The following is a 20,932-nucleotide window of genomic DNA, read 5'->3' on the forward strand; positions in this document are numbered from 1 at the left end:
GGCATGTTATAGTTAGAAATTAGCATTTAAAAAACCTTAGAAATTCACTGAAAAAAACAGGTTTCAGGGACGTTATAGTTAGTTGGACATTTCACTCGTAGAAAACCATAGAAATTCCCGTGTTATAGTTAGTTGAGCTAACTATAACTCGCGCCCCCGCAATGCACTACTGATTTGTTGATTACTGATGAATGAATAGGCCAGGCTCTGGGCGTGGTTCACTTGTAGGAAGACCAACGAGTCTGCCAGAGCAGCGGCCCTCACCTTGGGACGTGGCTGTCTCCATGATCGCGGGCCTCCTCGACACAATCCCCCTGCGAACCCTGCGGCACAGCACCGCAGACTTATGTCTGTACCGACTACTGCCTTCGATCTACACTGTGGACAGCAGGGCTCACAATTTAGATGCAGTGGCGATTGCAGATGACGCACTCCAGTACACAAGACACGTTGCTCCTAGTGTGGCCTGCACAGACCATGCATGATCGCAGGCTGCGCACACGCTGTGTGCTTCAGGCGCCACTAACTCACTGCACCATAAGTCATCGCCACGTGGCCTTTTCAAGGCAGAATTCATTCGACAAAAGACATTGCTCCCAATGCGGCCCACAGGGACCACATATCATCGCAGGGTGCGCAAACCCTGAGTGCTCCAGGTGCCACTAACTTTGCAGCTCAACTCAACGCCACATGGCTGTGCGCCCATCCTGACCGCTGCCTCCGCCCTACACTGGGGTTAGCACGGTTCACAATTCAAGATTAGTAGCGAAGCAAATTGTGTAAGAGACTATAATGGGTTAATAAGACCAGATGCTCCCAATCTGTGCAGCTCAAAACAATGTCATGGGGGTTTGGGCCTTTACTGACCGCTGCCTCCTGCCTACACTGTGGAAGACACGTGGTGCCAATTAACCCTGTTCAACACAAGCCAATCCCACATGTGTAACTGTGTCCTGAGTCCTGAATGGCAGCGACCCCATCTTCGTGGCAGCGACCATAACACCAGACTCCCTTCAATCAGTGAGTGATATTTGCATATGGAAGGCTGGCGACACGTGGTGCCACTGAACCTGCACTACGCAGACCAGTGGGGCCATCAACGTATGCACGTGGCTGTGGGCCCTTGCTCACTGCTACCTCTGGTCTACACTGTGGAAGACCGGCGACACATTGAGCCACTAACCGTCTTCAACCCAAGCCGATACCACATATGTAACTGTGTCCTGTGTCGTGAATGGCTGTCACCCCAAGTCCGTGGCAGCGACCACTGCACCAGACTCCCTTCAATCAGTGATGCATATTTTGATATGCAAGGCCGACAACACGTAGTCCCACTAACCCTCTTTAACACAAGCCGATCCCACATGTGTAACTGTGTCCTGAGTCCTGAATGGCAGTCACCCCAAGTCTGTGACAGCGACCACAGCACCACATGCCCTTTGATCAGCTAGGCATATTTTGATATGCAAGGCCGGCGACACTTGGTCCCACTAGCCCTCTTTAACACAAGCCGATCCCAAATGTGTAACTGTGTCCTGAGTCCTGAATGGCAGTGACCTCAAGACCCCAAGTCCGTGGCAGCGCCCACAGCACCACACTCCCTTCAATCAGTGAGGCATATATCGATATGGAAGGCCAAATGAACCTGAACTATGCAGGCCGGTGGGTTCACCAATGTATGCACGTGGCTGTGGGCCCTTCCTCACCGCTACCTCTGGCTTACACAGTGGAAGACCGGCGACACATGGTGCCACTAACTGTCTTCATCACAAGCCGATCCCACATGTGTAACTGTGTCCTGAGTCCTGAATGGCTGTCACCCCAAGTCCGTGGCAGCGACCACAGCACCAGATTCCCTTCAATCAGTGAGGCATATTTCGATATGCAAGGCCGGTGACACGTAGTCCCACTAACCCTCTTTAACACAAGCCGATCCCAGTGCGACCCGTCCACAGCAAGCATCATCGCAGGCTCATACAGTATCAATGCTCTGGTGCCACTAACCCTCTTTAACACAAGCCGATCCCACATGTGTAACCATGTCCTGAGTCCTGAATGACAGTGACCCCAAGTCTGTGGCAGCGACCACAGCACCAGACTTCCTTCGATCAATGAGGCACATTTCCATATGCAAGGCTGGCGACAATGATGGTACCACTAACCATGTACAACACAAGGCGCCACATGTGGTGCCACTAACCCTGTTCAATACAAGCCGATCCCACATGTGGAAGTGTGTCCTGAATCCTGAATGGCAGTGACCCCAACTTCGTGGCACCGACGACCGCCCCAGACTCCCTTCAGTTTTATTTGTGGTTGTTTTCTTTAACCCCTTCAGCGCGGCGTGAATTTTCGCGCTGTGCTGAAGGTTCTAATGAGCCTATCGGCTCATGACGGAACGGTTCCGTCATGAGCACAGCTCAACCAACGCTCATGACGGAACCGTTCCGTCATGAGCATGGAAGGGGTGAAATACATTTTTTATATGTAAATCCATACATGACTAAGATTCTTCTTTGTCCAACTGCACAGGGACACTTCCGGGCCCTAGAAGGTTGCTGGGGGTATGTTGGTAATGTGGGAAGAGGGTGCGTTACCTGCTGATGTGGGGAGAGGCAGCATCAAAGGGGTATCTCTCAGAAAAAACTTCGATATTTTTCATAAATGCCTCAGACAGCTGCCAGCTGACGGACTGAATCACAAAATGATTTTTCAATACTTATGTAGTGTGAGTTATGAATAGTTTGCACCCAGGCTAGCAGAAGTACAGCTGCGGCCCGTCCGCTTGACTCACAGATGCAGTACTACGAGCCATCCGCGTCATTGTGGCTATCCCTGCCCTGTCCTGTCGTATGCCACGTCTCTCCAATTACGTTCCGATGTTGACCCCACATAGCTACCTGTCGCAGGAGTGGTCGCTGTTGGTGTGCAGGTCAGTGATCTAGTTCTCAACATCTCACGGCCACTCCCTGAGGGCAGCTTTGCACATACACCATACATATCTGGCACATGCGTCACAGCCCATGTGACCACGCAAATATAATGGATCGACAACGTCACATCCTTTATTGCAGGTGCTGACTAGATGGTGGATGCTCCATGGATCTCAATCATAAAGATTCCATGAAAGGTTGCGCGGAAGGTTAGTCACACCCTGAGCTATATGGTCGTCAGGGGCCTACTACCACGTGGCGCAGACTTGAGTTGCACCGGGTTAGTGCCACCCTAAGCTGATGTGGCCATCAGGGGCCTACCACCATGTGGCACAGACTTGAGTTGCACAGGGTTAGTGTCACCAAAAGCTGATGTGGTCTCTGCCATAGATGACTCAGGACTCAGCGACATGTGTGAGATCTGCAGGGCCGCGGAGAAGCTGATGTGGTCTCCGCCATTGATGACTCAGGACTCAGCAACGTGAGTTTTGACGGGCACGTGGAGTGCCCACTGGTAAACACTCCGATGACAGCAGGTAATTATTTGGTCATGGATGTGCAGGGGCAGCAGTGTCTCTCTCTCTCTCTCTCCCTTCCCTCTCTTCACTCTTTCTCTCACTCTCTTCCTTCCTTTCCTTCTATCTCTCTCTCCCTTCTCCCTTTCTCACTCCCTTTCTTTCCTTCCTACTCTTTTTCTCTGGCTTTTTTTTCCTTCTCTGATTCTCTGTGTCTCACTCCTTTGATATGCGCATTACACACATCCTTATTTTGTGCTTTATTTTCCAGGCTCTGTCGTCGATATCCATGGTCCCCACAGGAGTGTTTTGCCTTGTTGTTTTGTATTCTTTTTGTTAAATGTAGTTTATCGTTTATATATAAGTTTATGAAAAAATTAAAGTTAGAAAAAAATGTTTTTAATAACGTTTTTTGTTGTTTTCTTAAGTGCTGTGTGACTCTTTCTCGTTCTTATTACTGTTATTTGGTGGTGTCCACCATGGTGTTAAATTTTGGGGCAGTTATCACGGGAATACTGGTGATGTCTGCAGTTTGCACCATCTTCTGAATAGTGTGTTAGATTTATCTTAACTTTAGTAGCATTAAAGTGCTGATAATGAAATGCAGAGTAGCCATTCCCGTACAAAAAGAAACGAGGTGCACCTTTGCGATTTATTCTAAATACTCAAATCCTGTATTGAATTGCACTGTGGTAGTAGGTGCACCTACAGTGTACACACAAAATCAATGAAGAAATCTCATTGTATTTATATTCATTGGGAATAGTGGGTCAGGTGCTGGATCTTGACGGGATACACTACCCAGTTTGTTTATTGTTCTGTACACGAAAAAATCACATCACAACTTTCACAACAACTGCGATGCGAAACAAATTACGGCGATAAGCCGCGTTAGCACCAGGGATTTTACACCTGTTTTCTGCTGGTGTTGAGCAGGACGACTACCTGCAGCATGAAAGTGAACACAGCCAAGAGCCACACCGGAACACCCACAGGTACCATAGAGTCAACGAGCATGATACAGGGATGCCCCTGAGGGCCACAACACTCATCAAAACCACCCAAGGACCGCCAATGCTCCCTAACCCACATCTGAGCAAGTGTGTCCTGTAGTCATTGTCTTAGCTTCATAGGCACAGGCCCTGTAACATCACAGTGTGCTGTGTTCAGTGGACGTTACCATGTCACCTCAGCGTTGGCAGTGACCCTGGACATATAGCTACGCAAGCATCCTCCTGCATGCACAAGCGGCATATGCTGGTCCTGTGTACACAGGTCAGCTCAGGGGTGTGCTTAACCGACAAGAGAAACGGGGTGTCTCGGACATGTCCATGTGCAGGAAGTACGGTAAGTGTGTCTCTGTGTTTTGGTGTTGCCTGCCACAAGGGCTGCAGCATTCGATGTTGTACAGTGGCATGCACTACCTCCAAAATGCAGTGTCACGGTGTTGCATGTCTGCTGCATGTCCTGGGTGTACTGCCTTTGCCAGTGCTTTGGATCACTTACTGCTTTGTCTAAAGTATCCTATTGAAATTGCATGGAGAAAACACGTTTTGGGACCCCCTTTGTTCTCGCCCCCCTTGACGAATCACCTCCAAACATAGAAGCTGATATGATCAAAGAATTAGTTTGGAAAATGTAATGAAGATTCATCAAACAACGCCAAAGTTATAAGCAAAACAAAAAATGCTCTTCCTATGGAAACTTGGTCCTAACTATAACTACCTACTGGCGACCTTGTGATCAAGCCTTTTGGTGGAGGCGAAACGCGTCATGGCAGATTGCTGGCTTAACTTTATGCACAAATAAAGCACTGAGAAATGTACCAGTACCTGGGTCCACTCATCGTCTTTTTGTCTGGGAAGGGAAGAGTGTGTATGGCGAGAATCGGCTCTATATATATATTCACTGAAAAAACCATAGGTTTCAGGGGCGTTAAAGTTAGTTGGACATTTCACTCATACAAAACTATAGAAATTCATCTGTTATAGTTAGTGCAGCTAACTATAACTTGCGCGCCCGCAATGCACTGCTGATGATGTCACATATTACATCACTTATGACATGGTCAGTGACATCACTCATGACATCACTGATGACATCTCAAATGACATCACTGATGAGCCCCCCTTCTTTTCCTATTTTATTGGCCCTGGGGACCCCATCCCCCAGGACCTGACCCCTACTTTATATATTTTTTTGTAAAAACAATTTGAAGGGGGCAGCGTGGCACCCCTCCCGAGGCCATAATCGGCCCTTGGGACCCCATCCCGGGGGCATGGCAAGTTTACTTATTTATTTATTTGGAGGGGGGCTACGTTTCCCCCCTCCTCTGGCCATTTATGGCCCGGGGACCCCATCCCCCGGGTTCGGCCTTTGTTTTTTGTTCTTATTTTTTTTGTGGCCCCCCTACTGGGCCACTTCTAGCCCCGGGGACCCTCTCCGTTGGGGACCTCGGGGGGGGGGTCCCCAATCCCCCCACAGTCCCAGCAGCTCCCTGCCTCCTGCGGCATTGCTTTTCCACATGGGGAGCTGCTAAGATGCTCAGCTCATCACTTGGCTTAATGAACATACTAATTAAGCAGATCGAAATATCGCTACAAAAAATCAAAAGCAAAGTCCAAGAAATGGAAAAAGAAATTGCAACACTTGATCTAACACCTGAGCTGACAGATTCAAAGCAGAATTGGAAAAACAAATTGAATCTCATGAAGACTCAGTGCAAAATCGCAAGTGTATCAAGTTCCTAGGAGACAAAAAGGATTATAGTGAAGGAAGAATCTTTACATATGCGAGAAATTTCGACCACCTGCAGCAACAAGATTATAGCCAAAGCAATGCGAGTACCTTGGATAGCTTATCATCAAATGTATCAATTGAACCAAGTGATGAAGAAATCACATCAGCCAGAAAGCAGTCTTTTTTGGGGGATATGCGGCTGGTCCTGAAACATCGCCAGTGGGAACAAACAAGGGGATTTCAGCCGCAAAATCGAGGACGTGGCAAATCAAGAGGCAACAAACAAGGAGAGGAAGAAGGGGCAAGCGGCGGGGCAAGAGTGGGAACACTCACACGCAGCATGAGATTGAAGAAAACATTCTCGAGGAAGATCAGGAACTGACTGTCATCAACCTATCAAGCCGTCAGCTAACAGAATCAGAAAGTACATTATTAAAGAAAGGCTTAAACTTTTGCCCAAAAGTGCACCTAGATATAGCACAAACAAGAATTGACTTATATAAGTATGTGTGCAAGATCAAATTAGCCAAGCTTTTCAAAGAGAAAGAACAAAGTTTTAATTCTAAGAAGAAAACATCATTATCTAAAGGCACAACAAGCACAACTTTATTGGCCCAAGATGCTGAAAGTTACCTGACATTGATGAATTTAGATATTGCCAATGAATCTCAACAAACAACATTGGAACAGACCTGTACACAACTGGGAGCCGGCTTGAGTCAAAAAAAGCGGAAATCACAATTTTACCCGCAATTTCCACCTGGCAACAAAGTGGATATTTTTCATGAAGCCGTAATACAGGACATTTATAAACTAATAAAAAAACAGTGCTACTTTGACAATCTGAAAGCAGGAGAATGTAAAGCACTTACAACTTTGAGTCAGGATAAAACTATTGAAATCAAGATGGCGGATAAAGGCGCAAATGTCATCGTATGGGACAAATTGGAATATGCAAAAGTAGCCCATGACCAATTACAAGACGAAGCGTACTATAAGAATTTAACAGCCGATCCGACAAAGCAGATAAAAGAGTCATTGGATAAAAAGTTGAAAGAATGGCTAGATTTAGGTTTGATTGACTTTGATGAACACAAATATCTCCCAATAGATGACCCGGTGACCGCAACTATGTATTTCTTACCGATTGTCTGTGCTATGGGCTCCCTGTTTGAACCAATAGCAAACTATCTGGATTTCTTTTTGCTTCCGTATGTTTCAAAATTAAGTTCTTTCATACAAGACACAACGGATATGCTAAAACAACTGAATGGAATTTCCTGTAAATCATCGTATAGATTGATATCGATGGATGTCGTATCTTTATATACGTTAAGAGACCATGAGGTTGGAATTTCAGCCTGTAAATTCTTTCTCCAGGATAAAAACATGCACTATTCACGTCAAAACATCATGCTGGAAGATATGATGAGATTATGCCTGAATCATAACATTTTTTACTTTGGAGATGAAATCCACGCCCAAACAAAAGGGACGGCTATGGGTTTGTCCTTTAGCCCAAGTTTTGCCTGTCTCACCATGGGGTGGTGGGAACAGAAATGGGCGTGGAAAGCTGAAAATGACACTATGTTGAATAAAGTGATACTGTGGTTGCGCTTTATCGACAACCTTCTCATAGTGTGGGATGGTTCAGAAGATGAATTTAAAGAATACTTTGAAATCCTCAATTCATCACCTACAAACTTCAAATTCACATACGAAATAAGTGATAATAAAATAATCTTCTTGGACACTGAAATCTATATCAAAGCCAATGAAGTACACACTACTGTGCGCAGAAAGAAAACCGCAACCAATGCAACTTCGCACGCTAGCTGTTTCCACCAGCAGTGTTTATTTGAAAACATCCCATATGGAGAATTTTTAAGACTCCGTAGGATATGTTCGGAAGAATCAGAATGGGATAAACAAAGCACGCCCATGACTAAAAGATTTGAGAGGAGAAGATACTCAAAAAGTCACATAAAGAAAGGCTGGGAAAGAGCAAGCCAAAAGGATAGAAACACCCTATTGCAAACAAGGAAAAACAAGAAATTAAAGAAAGTGACAAAGAAGTAATAAGATTCATAACAACCTTCTCAAAAGAATCAAAACGAATCAGGGATATCCTAAAGAAAAGTTGGAACATTCTAAAGATGGATGCCACCATTGGTCCGATTGTGGGTAATACGCCACAAATAACATATCGTCGAGCACCAAACTTAAAAGACCGATTGAGTAAGAGCCATTTTTCAAAGAGGATAAGAAAGTATGGTTGAAAGGAAAAGGTTTTAAAAAATGTTACTATTGCAAAGTGTGTCAGATAGGCAAACCAATCCTAGAGGTTATGTTATCAAATGGAAAGATCTGGAATATTGATGAACTTATCACATGTACGACACCGTATGTAATCTATGTATTTGAATGCCTGTGTCAACTAAAGTATGTGGGCAGCACTAAGAACGAACTGAAAAAGAGGATTTTGGAACATGTTAGGGCAACCATACATCAGGACAGAAGCAATGCAGTTGCCAAATACATGGAGTCTCATCACAACAGCGAGTGGAAAAGTTTAAAATTCTATGGCATTGACACAGTAAAAAAGCCACTGAGAGGAGGAAACAGAGAAATCATGTTGAGAAAGAAAGAATCAAGATACATTCTCAGTCTGCGAACCAGGACTCAGTATGGCCTGAATCAGAGCGAGGAAATGTATATACATTTGTAAATAGACATATGGACAGACACTCTCATGAACTTTATGTAAATATGGCAGAGCAGAAACAATTACGTCTGTTCACATCATAAAATAATTTTGTTTACGTTTAATTTCATTAGTGAATTGATTATAGTGCACACTTTTTTTCACATATAATCTAGAACTGTGATGACAAATGATTTTGGTAAGTTGTTAAAAAGGTAAATGAAAAATGGCCATGAGAGGCAAACAATGAAGCACAATATTGTTAATAATAGAGATAGTGATCTGGAATAATGATACAGGCCACTGGAGGCATTAATTAAAAAAGGTAAAAATAGTTTGAATGAGAAGTACAATAATGAACTCGAGGTTGCTTTAGAAAATACCAGGGTATTATTTCAAAAATATTGTAACCATGATACCATTTATAATTTATACAATCATCACACCAAGAGTCACATTAGCTAAATTCGAATATTTTTTGTCACCTTTGTATATAATTTTGGTGTTTTTATTGCACGAAATTTCACTATAATATAAATAGCACTACAATAACAATAATGCCCTTCATGTAGGAGGAGGATGTCGTTGTAACACATGAGCTTTAAAAACAAATGAGAAAATGGGGCCGGCACCGTGAACAAGATCTCAGTAGGAGATTGAAACGCGTTGGTGTGTTTGGAGTTGTTGAAAATAAATATTTTGGATTAACTTTAACGGATTATTGGTGTGCGACCCAACTTCTTTTCATCTGAGAAGAGATTATCACATACGCATGGAAAGCAGAGGCTGAAAACGACGACCTTTTGGAGATATATATATATATACATATATATATATATATATATATATATATATATATATATATATATATATATATATATATATATATATATATATTCACTGAAAAAACCATAGGTTTCACACCACTTATAGTTAGCTGGAAATTTTACTGACATAAAACCATTGAAATTCCCACGTTATAGTTAGTTGAACTCACTATAACTTGCACGCCTGCATTGCACTGCTGATGACATCACATATTACATCACTCATGACATGGTCAGTGACATCACTCATGACATCACTGATGACACCATCCAGTGAATGTGTGTCTTTCTGTAAAATAAATATGTTTTACAAATGTATTTGTAAAGGTCGATGGAAGAATACATTTTTAAATACGTGTCTAAATGGATGTTTTTTTTTAAAAAATGATTGGTTAACTGGCTTTTAAGTGTATCTTAGTGAATACATATATTAGCGAGTAATTTTTAAATATTTAAATATATGTATCAGTGTTTCACTTTGTGTATAAGTGGCTGCATGGGTTGGTGACTGACTCACTGTTTGTATGTGTTTTGAAGACAGCATATGTGCAGGACTGTATGGGTGGATGAGTGTGTATATGTGTGTGTTAGTGAGTGAATGCCTGCCTCACTAGTGTCTTTATGAGTAACTACATATGTTTTAATCTAGTATATGTGAGTATTGATGTATATAAGTGAGTATATGTGAGAGTGAGAGATTGAAAGAGTTCCTGTTTAAATAAGTATGTGTTTCTATAAGTGATTGTTTAAGAGAGTAAGTATGTGTAAGTTTCCTTAGAAGTAATGTGCTAGTGTGTGTATAGTTGTATGAGTAACTTTTGGATGACTGTCGGTGTGTAACAGGATGTATATGTGTATCACTACATATGATGAGTGAGTATATGTATGAGTGACTATATAGAACTGTTGCTGAATGAGTGGATGTGTATATAGATGGTGGAATTACTGAATTGGTTGTTGTAACTGGTATGGGTATCTCCATTTTTTGGAAAATGTTAGTTTCTATTTTTGAATATGTGTTTCAAGGGTTACATTACACTGAAAGGAGGTCTGTCAGTCTGTCACAAGGATGGTGTCATCAGTGATGTCATGAGTGATGTCACTGGCCATATCATGAGTGATGTAATATGTGACGTCATCAGCAGTGCATTGCAGGCGCGCAAGTTATAGTGAGTCCAACTAACTATAACGTGGGAATTTCAATGGTTTTATGTCAGTAAAATTTCCAGCTAACTATAACTGGTGTGAAACCTATGGTTTTTTCAGTGAATTTAATAGGTTTTTTAAATGCTAATTCCTAACTATAACTGGTGTGAAACCTATGGTTTTTTTCAGTGAATTTGATAGGTTTCTTAAATGCTAATTCCTAACAATAACTGGTGTGAAACCTATGGTTTTTTTCAGTGAAGTTCATAGGTTTTTGAAATGCTAATTCCTAACTATATATAGGGCCTCAAACCTATGTTTTTTTCAGTGAATTTTAAAGGTTTTTTTAATAGCAAATTTCTATAGGTATGAAATGTAATATTTTTTATAATGAATCCTATATTGTATATTTATGTAATACTATTTTTTTATGTATATTGTTCATGGTTTTTTATTTATTTTTTTACCCTGGAGCGCTCACGGTGCGCGTCCCGGAGAGCACACCGGTAAGCGCAGTCTTGCGTCACGCCCCGGGGCGCGTACCGGTGAGCGTCCCGTTAGCTCTATTGCCGCGAATGAAAACATCATCGTGACGTATCGCGTAGCCGCGTCCGCGTGATACGCAGGGCGTAAGAGCACCCGGAAGCCCTCGAGCGCATACGATTGCGCTACGTAACCATCCGACGCGCTTACGCGACGCGCCCCTGCGTAGCGTAAGCGCTTTGGGTCATGTGACCTAAAAATAACACTTTCTATTGGTTCAGGACAGTTTTAGTTTCTAAATGATGAAAGCCCTGGTCATGTGACCTTAAAATAACTCTTTTCATTGGTTGTTATCTGTTTTTTTACATTTAATGAAAACCCCACCCATTTCCTTCATTTCTTCTTTCACTTTGGAGACAGCAAGACCTGTTTTTTTCTGTCCTAATATTTTGTGCAAAGAATGGCAGCTAGACCATCCAGCAGTAGTGAGGACTCAGATGCCTTCATTGAGGAAGAGCCTCCTCAGCCCAAGATCAAGGAGCATTTTATTTGGAAATTTTTTTCAATACCTGAAGGATTAAAAAAGGTGAATGCTCCCAAAGTAGAATGCAAAATCTGCCAAACTGTGCTTTCCCGAGGAGACCCAAAAAGGAAGTACAGTTTTGGCAATTCGACAATGATTCGCCACGTCCAACGCAGGCACCCCCAGAACTATGCCCGGGAGAGTGTCCGAGACCTGGCACGTAATCCCCCAAGGGATGGTGCCTCTACATCTACAGGAGGAGCCACAACATCAGGGAGAGGACGTGCAGCGGAATTGGAGATGATTCCGAACATTCAACCTGTTTTTAGTGACATTACTATAAAGTGCAAGCAATGCAATGAAATGCTTTGCTATGGTGAGCAGAGCATCAAGCTCATTGCACGCAAGAGGCAAAAACACCGCTGCCATCCCCAGCCCTAATTTTTCCCCTTTTTTTGCTCCTGTTGAGCAGTTTTGCATTCCCTGTTTTTGTTTTTGTTCTGAAAAAAACATAAAAAAAGAAGAAAAAAACAGTTCTTTTTAGAACTACCTCCAGTTCTCAAAAAATATCTATATTCTTATCAAATTCAAAATGAGTAACTGAAGTGGAGTGCAGTGAGAGAGGAGAGGAAAGGAACATGAGTGAGAAAGCAAAGAAAGGGACGAGAGGGGAAGGGAAGTGAAGTAGGGGGACTGAAAGAAGGTGAGTGTGGGGAACGAGAGTGAGGAGAAGGAGAGTGAACATGGGGAACGTGGATAAGTGAAGAAAATGTAGTAAAAGAACGGTGGTGTGGAAGGGTAAGAAAAGATTGACGCAAGCCCTTTCACATTATACCTGCGCCAGGTGTAATGTATGCAAAGGGGGCGTATTGACGCAAGAAAGGATCATAGAAGTGACGCAGGGAAATCTATGAGATTTTTTCATCTTAGGAGGCGACTGCAACCAAGTTATTGACCCATTTCTTGATCATAAATCTCAAGTTTGTTTTCTTCCCACTTAGAGCCATAAACACTTTCTGAACACTATTTCCCAAGCACACCACCCTGATTCTTTGGATTTTTCTTTTTTCTCTCCTCCTGATGCTTCTCTTTCTCTTTTGGACTATATCTTTCTCTCTCACTCTCTATCTCAAAATCCCCTCTCTTCCTCTATAGAACCCATTGTCATTTCTGACCATGCACCAATTGTAACTGACTTAGATTTGCTCCCTTCTCACCCCAAATCATCTTGTTGGCAATTTAATAGCTCTCTCCTCCCAGAACCTGCCTTTTCCTCCTCTTTTCGATCATTTGCCTCTGAATTCTTTGATCTCAATTGCACACCCAACTCATCTCCACATATCATATGGGGTTCCTTCAAAGCAACAGCAAGAGGCTTTTTCAAAGATTTTGTCTCAAAAAAGAAGAAACGTTTTCTTCAACAGCGGAAATCCACTCAGGCACATATCAAAATCTCAGAACACCTCTCCCCAACTGACCCCCCTTTTGCGTAGCTGCTCGCTCCTCAAACCATAATACAATAATAGATCACTCGCCATGTGTATCACACATCAACAGTGTCTTTTCACAGTCCAGTCTGTCCAAGAGGTGGGAGGGCAGCCTCCTCGTGTAGCGGGTCCAGATCCAGCCCCCTGTAGTCTGCCCACCTCTTCCAAATTTTGAAGTGTTTTCTGGGGCACCCCCTGGCCACAAACACGGGCTGCTCCAACCCCATATTGTAGTCCATTCCATTTTTCCAGGTGGCTAGTGACGGGGCCCGAGGCGCCTTCCATTCCCTAGCTATATCGCGCTTTGCCAGTGTGAGGCCCAGTAGCAATAAGTGGCGCTTGTAGCGGTTGTCCCCCACCCCTGCCATGACATGCAATAGAGCTAACTTGGGGTCCTTTTGCAAATCCCAGGCCAGAACCTCCGCCAGGCAACGATGTACCCCATCCCAGAACCCTCGCAGCGCTGTGCATTCCCAGACCGTGGCCAGCAGGCTGCCTATCTCCGCCACACAGTGAAGACACTCGGGGGATGCTATCATGCCCGCCCTCCACAAGCGCTGCCTGGTATGGTACGTGCGATGTATGTAGCGGAACTGAATCAGACGCAGGCGCGTTGATATGGCTGCCCCCCTTGGACTTTCCAGGACCTCCACCCAGTCCTCCTCATCCAACTCTCCAACATCCTGTTCCCATGTAGTCCTAAGGCCACGTAGATCCGACGAGCAGTTCCCCCATGAAAATCTTGGCTTCCAGAGGGCCAAACTCAGGGAGCTGCTCCAAGCTTACCAGACGGGGCGCTAAAGCGTGGCGAAACTGAAGATAGCGGAAGAACTGGGTGCGAGGCATCCCAAATTCTTCCTGCAGGTTTGTGAATGATTTAAGAGCGCACCCTGACATAACATCTCCGAGGGTAGAGATACCTATGGCATCCCACCCCTGAAAGCCCTTCAACGCATTCAACTAGGGCAGTCTGCCATTGCGCCAGAGAGGGGTTTCCTGGGTAAGTACATTCCACCACCCCATCCTACGCAGAACCTGCCTCCACACGCGAAAAATCACTTGCGTGGCTTTGGGAAGAGACCTCGGGAGCGGCACCAAATACTGCAGTGAATGTAGAGAAGCATATCCCATCAGCATCCTCTCCACCGCATATGCCGGGTCGCCCCTGTCCCCATACCACCAGTCGTTCAACACCAGGAGATGCGCCGCCTGGTAGTATGAGTATCTATTTTAAACAACAAGGGGACCCCAATTAGTATCAGCGAGGGACCTCGGGGAGCTCAATCATATAGAAACAACAATGGTCCCTGGCAAGGAGACGAATGATTGAAAATGAATATAGACTCAGTCAGTTCTTTATATTAGCGAAGACATGCCCAGCCGGGCAGAGGTCCTCAAAGTTTATATTTAAATCAAGGTTTTCAAAACACAATAACACCTTCAACAATTCACGTACGTGGGGCACAAGCCTGTACCCAACCACGACAATACACAGACAAAGACATACACAAAGGGCTTGTAAGGCAAAATCAACAATCTCTGCAAGGTTCCAATTTTAGACAGAGAATTTCTTATAGGTACCATTACATAGTTTTGTATAATAAAACATTCCACAAGTATATGGTACACAGTAGGTCGACGACGTTTCGGACTCCTTTACTAAATGATGGAGTCCATCATCAGGACAAAGCAATGGTTGCCTTTTTAAATTATAAGCCTCTTTAGCCTAAGGGGAAGAAGGGAGGACAAAAGGTACATTAAATTTTCACACGCATACTGATAGTGACATTGTGCAGTGGTTATTGAACTAATTCGCTTGTGTCCTGGTGGAGACAGCGAATGGTTTTCTTTATGGTGTCAGCAGGCATGTGACTAGGTGAGGAAGCACATACTCTTGGTGACTGGATAAGTGCAGGGGTGACGATAAGTTCAAGTAAAAAAACGGCGCAGTGGTACGGGTGGATTCCAAGGAGAGAGGATGCCACAGTGGTTGTTGGTGCGGCGATACATTTATATTTGCAAAAACAGTCAAGTGAAAAACGGCGCAGTGGTGCGGAGTGAGGTATACACCTGTTACAACGCAACTTTTACAACTACCTACTATTACAACGCAACTTTTACAAAGCATACCATTACAACGCATTGCGCTGGGGGGCGCTCTAGGATAGGGAATAAGTATAATTTACTATCCAACACCTTCTTTAGTGTCCACGGGGACTGGAGTTAGAATAGTAAATTATACTTACCACTATCCAGCACCTCAAAGCGCTATGCGTTGTAATGGTATGCGTTGTAATGGTCGCGTTGTAATAGTAGGTAGTTGTAATGGTATGCGTTGTAACATGGTACATCCGCGGAGTGAATTTCACGAAAAGAGGATATCAATGTGGTCGGAATTGCAGCGAAGAGAGATGTATAGCTCACCAGAGGGGCCTTGGTATCAGAGCTCACATAAGAGCGTGCAGGCGAGTAGTTAAGTCAGGACCAGTTTAAGAAGATTTTTCGAATTATTCGGTTTATCTACAAGAGGGGAGTGAATAACCACAATTATGACGGGAGACAGCCATTTATTAAGTTTGGGTAGTCGGTGCAGAAAATGAGGCAGCTTACCAGAAAGTCATAAGTAATTATTTCAAGGGTCCAGGGGCGGGGGAGGATTAATATCCCGTATCCGCATGTACCTGTATGCAAGGTATACAGTTAGGAGCGGGAATCTAAGAACAAGAATATCAGAGCCATACTACAGTAAAGCCGAGTGGGGCTTACCTTGTGAGCCGGGGAATACCGGTAGCGCTGTATTGCGCTGGGGGTCCTGGAACCAGGAGGGCCTGCCGGTAAAGGAAAGGAATATCAGACAGGGGAGGCAATTGGGCAGGGTGTAGCGTAGAGCTATAGTGACGAGCGGAGAGCGCGTCTAAGGCTTACCGGGTCAGTCGGCAGAAGTTGATTTCCTGGTTGAGGGAGTCATGTGAGCACAACACTTATAATATGCTCGGTCATTGGCTGGCTTAAGGGCATGGGAATAGAGGAAGGACCAAGGACGGGCGGCCATGTTAGGTGAAGCGGGTAAGAGCTACAGATAGAGGGAAACAACGTGAATAGGGATAAGTGCAGCGTGGTGACAATTGTGAAAAGCAATAACAGTTATAACAGCATTATTAAAATTAGAGTACATAGGTTACACATAGGAGTATCTGCGAAGGCCAGAAAGTTTTTTGTGGTTCATTCACTTAGGTCTTTTCAATTGGAGAGCATGGTCAAATTAGTGTAGTCCAGTCCTCTTGCTGGTTAAGACCAGAATTCAAGCTATCTGTCCTTATTATCCATTTTAGTTCCTCTTTGTTGAGCAGGAGATTCAGGTCACCTCCTCTTGGTGGTATTGTCACTTGGTTTATCACCATCCAGCGGATATCATTTTCAGTGTGCTCCTTGGAAGTGAAATGTTCAACCAACGGAGCGTTGGGGGTCTTACAACGTATTCTGCTCCGGTGTTGGGAAATCCGCAGTTTGACCTTTTGCTTGGTTTGTCCAACATAAATAAGGGCACATGGACATAGAATTGCATATACAACATTACAACTGTTGCAGTTTGTAAACGTCTTCAACACATTTCTAGTTTCCTTGTAAACAAATTCTTTGCTTTCAACAGTGAAGTCGCATACCACACATGTTCCACATTTTGCATGACCCCTAAGGGGTGTTGTAGCCCAATGGTCATTAATCGTTCTTTTTAGTGGGGTAGGGGAAGGTAAGGCAGCCCTCACTAAATGGTCTTTTATATTCTTACTTTTTTTGAAAGCAAACAGTGGGCGTTCCCAGTTTAATTGCCCCGAATTTAGAATGTGCCAGTTTTTTTTAATGGTTTTCGTGACTTTGTTGGACACGCTGGAAAAGTTGTGACACACACCAATTTATTTGTAGTAGGCTTAGGTCTATTTGCCAAGAGGGTCTCACGTGGGCAATACCACGCTCGCTTCATAGAGTTTTTTATGAGGCGGCGAGGGTAGCCTCTTTGTCTCAATTTGTTAGCCAGGAGACTAGCTTCATGGAAAAATTCCTCTTTGTGAAAATCGTTTCTTCTCGTCCGGAGGAACTGTGAGTACGGTAGGCTATCTTTCAGGGCCCTGGGGTGACAACTATTATAGCTTAGAAGCGTGTTTTTCTCAGTAGGTTTGTGGTATAAAGAGGTGTAGAGTAGGCCATTATGATGCTGGATGTTTAAGTCCAAAAAGGGGATAGAAGTTTTGCTGTGAGTCAGTGTGAATGTCAGCCCACTGCAGTTATTGTTGAGCCAGTGTAGTAGGGCTGGGAAGGCATCGATGTCGTTACCCCATATCATGAAGACATCGTCTATATAACGTCTCCATGTAAGGATGCCTTGGTAGAATGGATTGCTATCAACAAGAATCGTATTACACTCCAACCAGTCCATGTACAGAATGGCCAAGGTTGGAGTAAAAATGGCTCCCATGGAGGTTCCACGGACCTGTTGGAAATACTGGTTATCATACATAAAGAAATTTTGTGTAAGGCAAATTTCGAGGAGCTGAACTATGAAAAGTGTGGGGACCCTATGAGGACGGGTTCTTTGGTCAAGGATAGTCTCCATTACCAACAATGACTCTCTCTGGGGGATGTTCGTGTATAACGATTCAACATCGAGGGTACAGAGGGTCTCAGTATTATGGTTAAATGGATAGTTCTCAACAAGGTTAATCATGTGAGTGCTGTCTTTTATATAGCATCTGGTCGTTGGGACAAAGTCCTTTAAAAAGAAATTAACATAGTGGCCCAAGGGTTCCAAAACCGAACCGCAGCCCGATACAATCGGACGGCCTGGGGGCTGGTCAAGGCTCTTGTGTACTTTGGGCAGAGTGTAGATTACTGGTGTTCTAGGATTGGGAGTGTTAAGAAAATCATATTCATGTTTGCTCAAGTATCCATTATCCAGAGCCTCAGTAGTGATGACTCTGATTAAGGCTTGAATTTCTTAGGTAGGATTCGTGGGGAGTCTACAATAGTGGTCCGTATTTGATACTTGGCGTAGTAACTCACTTTTGTAGTTGTCAATGTCTTGCAATACAATTCCTCCACCCTTATCAGCTGGCTTGATGATTAGATTAGGGTTATTCTTAAGTGTTGTAATGGCAGATTTCTCATCTACAGAGATATTCTAGGGTACAAAGATGTGAGATTTTGCCAGATCGGTGGTTTCTTTGAGAACCACCTTCTCAAATGTTAAGATTTCCTTGGGAATCATGCCCGCCATGGGGGAGAATTTGGAGGGTGGTCTGAAGGGTGTGGACACAGGTTTTGGGTCAGTTGGATTGAGTTCAAAGTATGCATGCAGCCTAATATTCCGGAAGAATGTCATAAGTTCAGACTGTAAGTCAAGGAAGTTTGGGTAGGTGGTAGGGACAAAAGATAAGCCTTTGCTCAGGACAGAGATTTCATGAGAAGACAATATATGGTTTGACAGATTAAACAGAGGAATAGTAAGTTCTGTTTACAGCCTCTGTCACCAATGGTAAAATATGTTCCGGGTCTGTCTCTCTCCCGGGGGGTTCTGCCATCATGTTGGTTGTTTCACGCGACCTGTCTTGGGGGGTTCTTGCAGGCCTCTGGCTAAAAAATGGTTTTGATGCCTTTGCGGTCCGCCACTCGGGCCTTCCCCGCCGTCTGAATTATCTGAGGAGTCGGCTCCACACGCGAAAAATCACTTGCGTGGCTTTGGGAAGAGACCTCGGGAGCGGCACCAAATACTGCAGTGAATGTAGAGAAGCAGATCAAATCAGCATCCTCTCCACCGCATATGCCGGGTCGCCCCTGTCCCCATACCACCAGTCGTTCAACACCAGGAGATGCGCCGCCTGGTAGTATGAGAGTACGTCCGATGTAGCCAATCCCCCAGTGTATGTGGACAGGAAGCACGTCCTCAGGGGGAATGTCTGACAAAATATCGAAGTCACAATTATCGATATACAAAAATATCGGAACCAAAATATCGATGCCAAAAATATCAGATTCCTATCCCTAACAAGGTAAGTACAAATATATCGGAAACAAAATATATAATGACAAAAATATCGTTTTTTGTAAACTATCGTTTTTTTAATATAAAATAATTATGTAATATTAACAAAAATATACTTATGAATGTAATAAACATATTTAAAAATGTACTATAATAGTAAAAATTAATACATAATTTAATACAAATTAATATTAATAAATATATAATACATAATAACTCTAAATTAATTATTTTCATAACGTATAAAGAAATAATAATATAATAAATTACTCATACATTTATATACATTAAATAATCATATAAATAACAATTAATAACGACATAAAAGTAATACAAAACCAAAATACATTTTAGATAGCGTATGAGTAACAATTACTATTCCCACTCCAGAGAATGCAACAGTAGGGAAAGTGTTGGATAGCGTAAGGGTAAACATTACTTGTCCCACTGCAGAGAGTGCAACAGTAGGGAAAGTGTTGGATAGCGTAGGGGTAACAATTACTATTCCCACTCCAGAGAATGCAACAGTAGGGAAAGTGTTGGATAGCGTAGGGTTAAAAATTACTATTCCAACTTCAGAGAGTGCAACAGTAGGGAAAGTGTTGGATAGCGTAGGGGTAAAAATTACTATTCCTACTCCAGAGAGTGCAAAAGTAGTGAAAGTGTTGGATAGCGTAGGGGTAACAATTACTATTCCCACTCCAGAGAGTGCAACAGTAGGGAAAGTGTTGGATAGCGTAGGGGTAACAATTACTATTCCCACTCCAGAGAATGCAACGGTAGGGAAAGTGTTAAAAAGCGTAGGGTTAAAAATTACTATTCCAACTCCAGAGATTGTGCAACAGTAGGGAAAGTGTTGGATAGCGTAGGGGTAAAAATTACTATTCCCACTCCAGAGAGTGCAACAGTAGGGAAAGTGTTGGATAGCGTAGGGGTAACAATTACTATTCCCACTCCAGAGAGTGCAACAGTAGGGAAAGTGTTGGATAGCATAGGGGTAACAATTACTATTCCCACTCCGGAGAGTGCAACAGTAGGGACGTGTTGGATAGCTTAGGGGTAAAAATTACTATTCCCACTCCAGAGAGTGCAACAGTAGGGAAAGTGTTGGATAGCGTAGGGGTAACAATTACTATTTCAACTCCAGTGAGTGCAACAGTAGGGAAAGTGTTGGATAGCGTAGGGGTAAAAATTACTATTCCCACTCCAGAGAGTGCAACAGTAGGGAAAGTGTTGGATAGCGTAGGGGTAACAATTACTATTCCAACTCCAGAGAATGCAAAAGTACACCCATAACCCGCTACAGAACATATTTATCAATTATTCAATTAATTAAAATTGAATTCAAAAAATCTCAATTAATTAATTAATAAATCCTACTAATTATTAATTATTTTAACATAATTAAATTACTTCCCACACTATTCCCCTATAAAACCATAACTCGCAACAGAACATATTTATCAATTAATCAACTAATTAAAATTAATTAAAAATTATTCTCAATTAATTAATTAATAATTCCTACTAATTAATAATTA

This window comes from Lissotriton vulgaris, chromosome 8 (assembly GCF_964263255.1).
Source record: "Lissotriton vulgaris chromosome 8, aLisVul1.2, whole genome shotgun sequence".
Lineage (NCBI taxonomy): Eukaryota > Metazoa > Chordata > Amphibia > Caudata > Salamandridae > Lissotriton > Lissotriton vulgaris.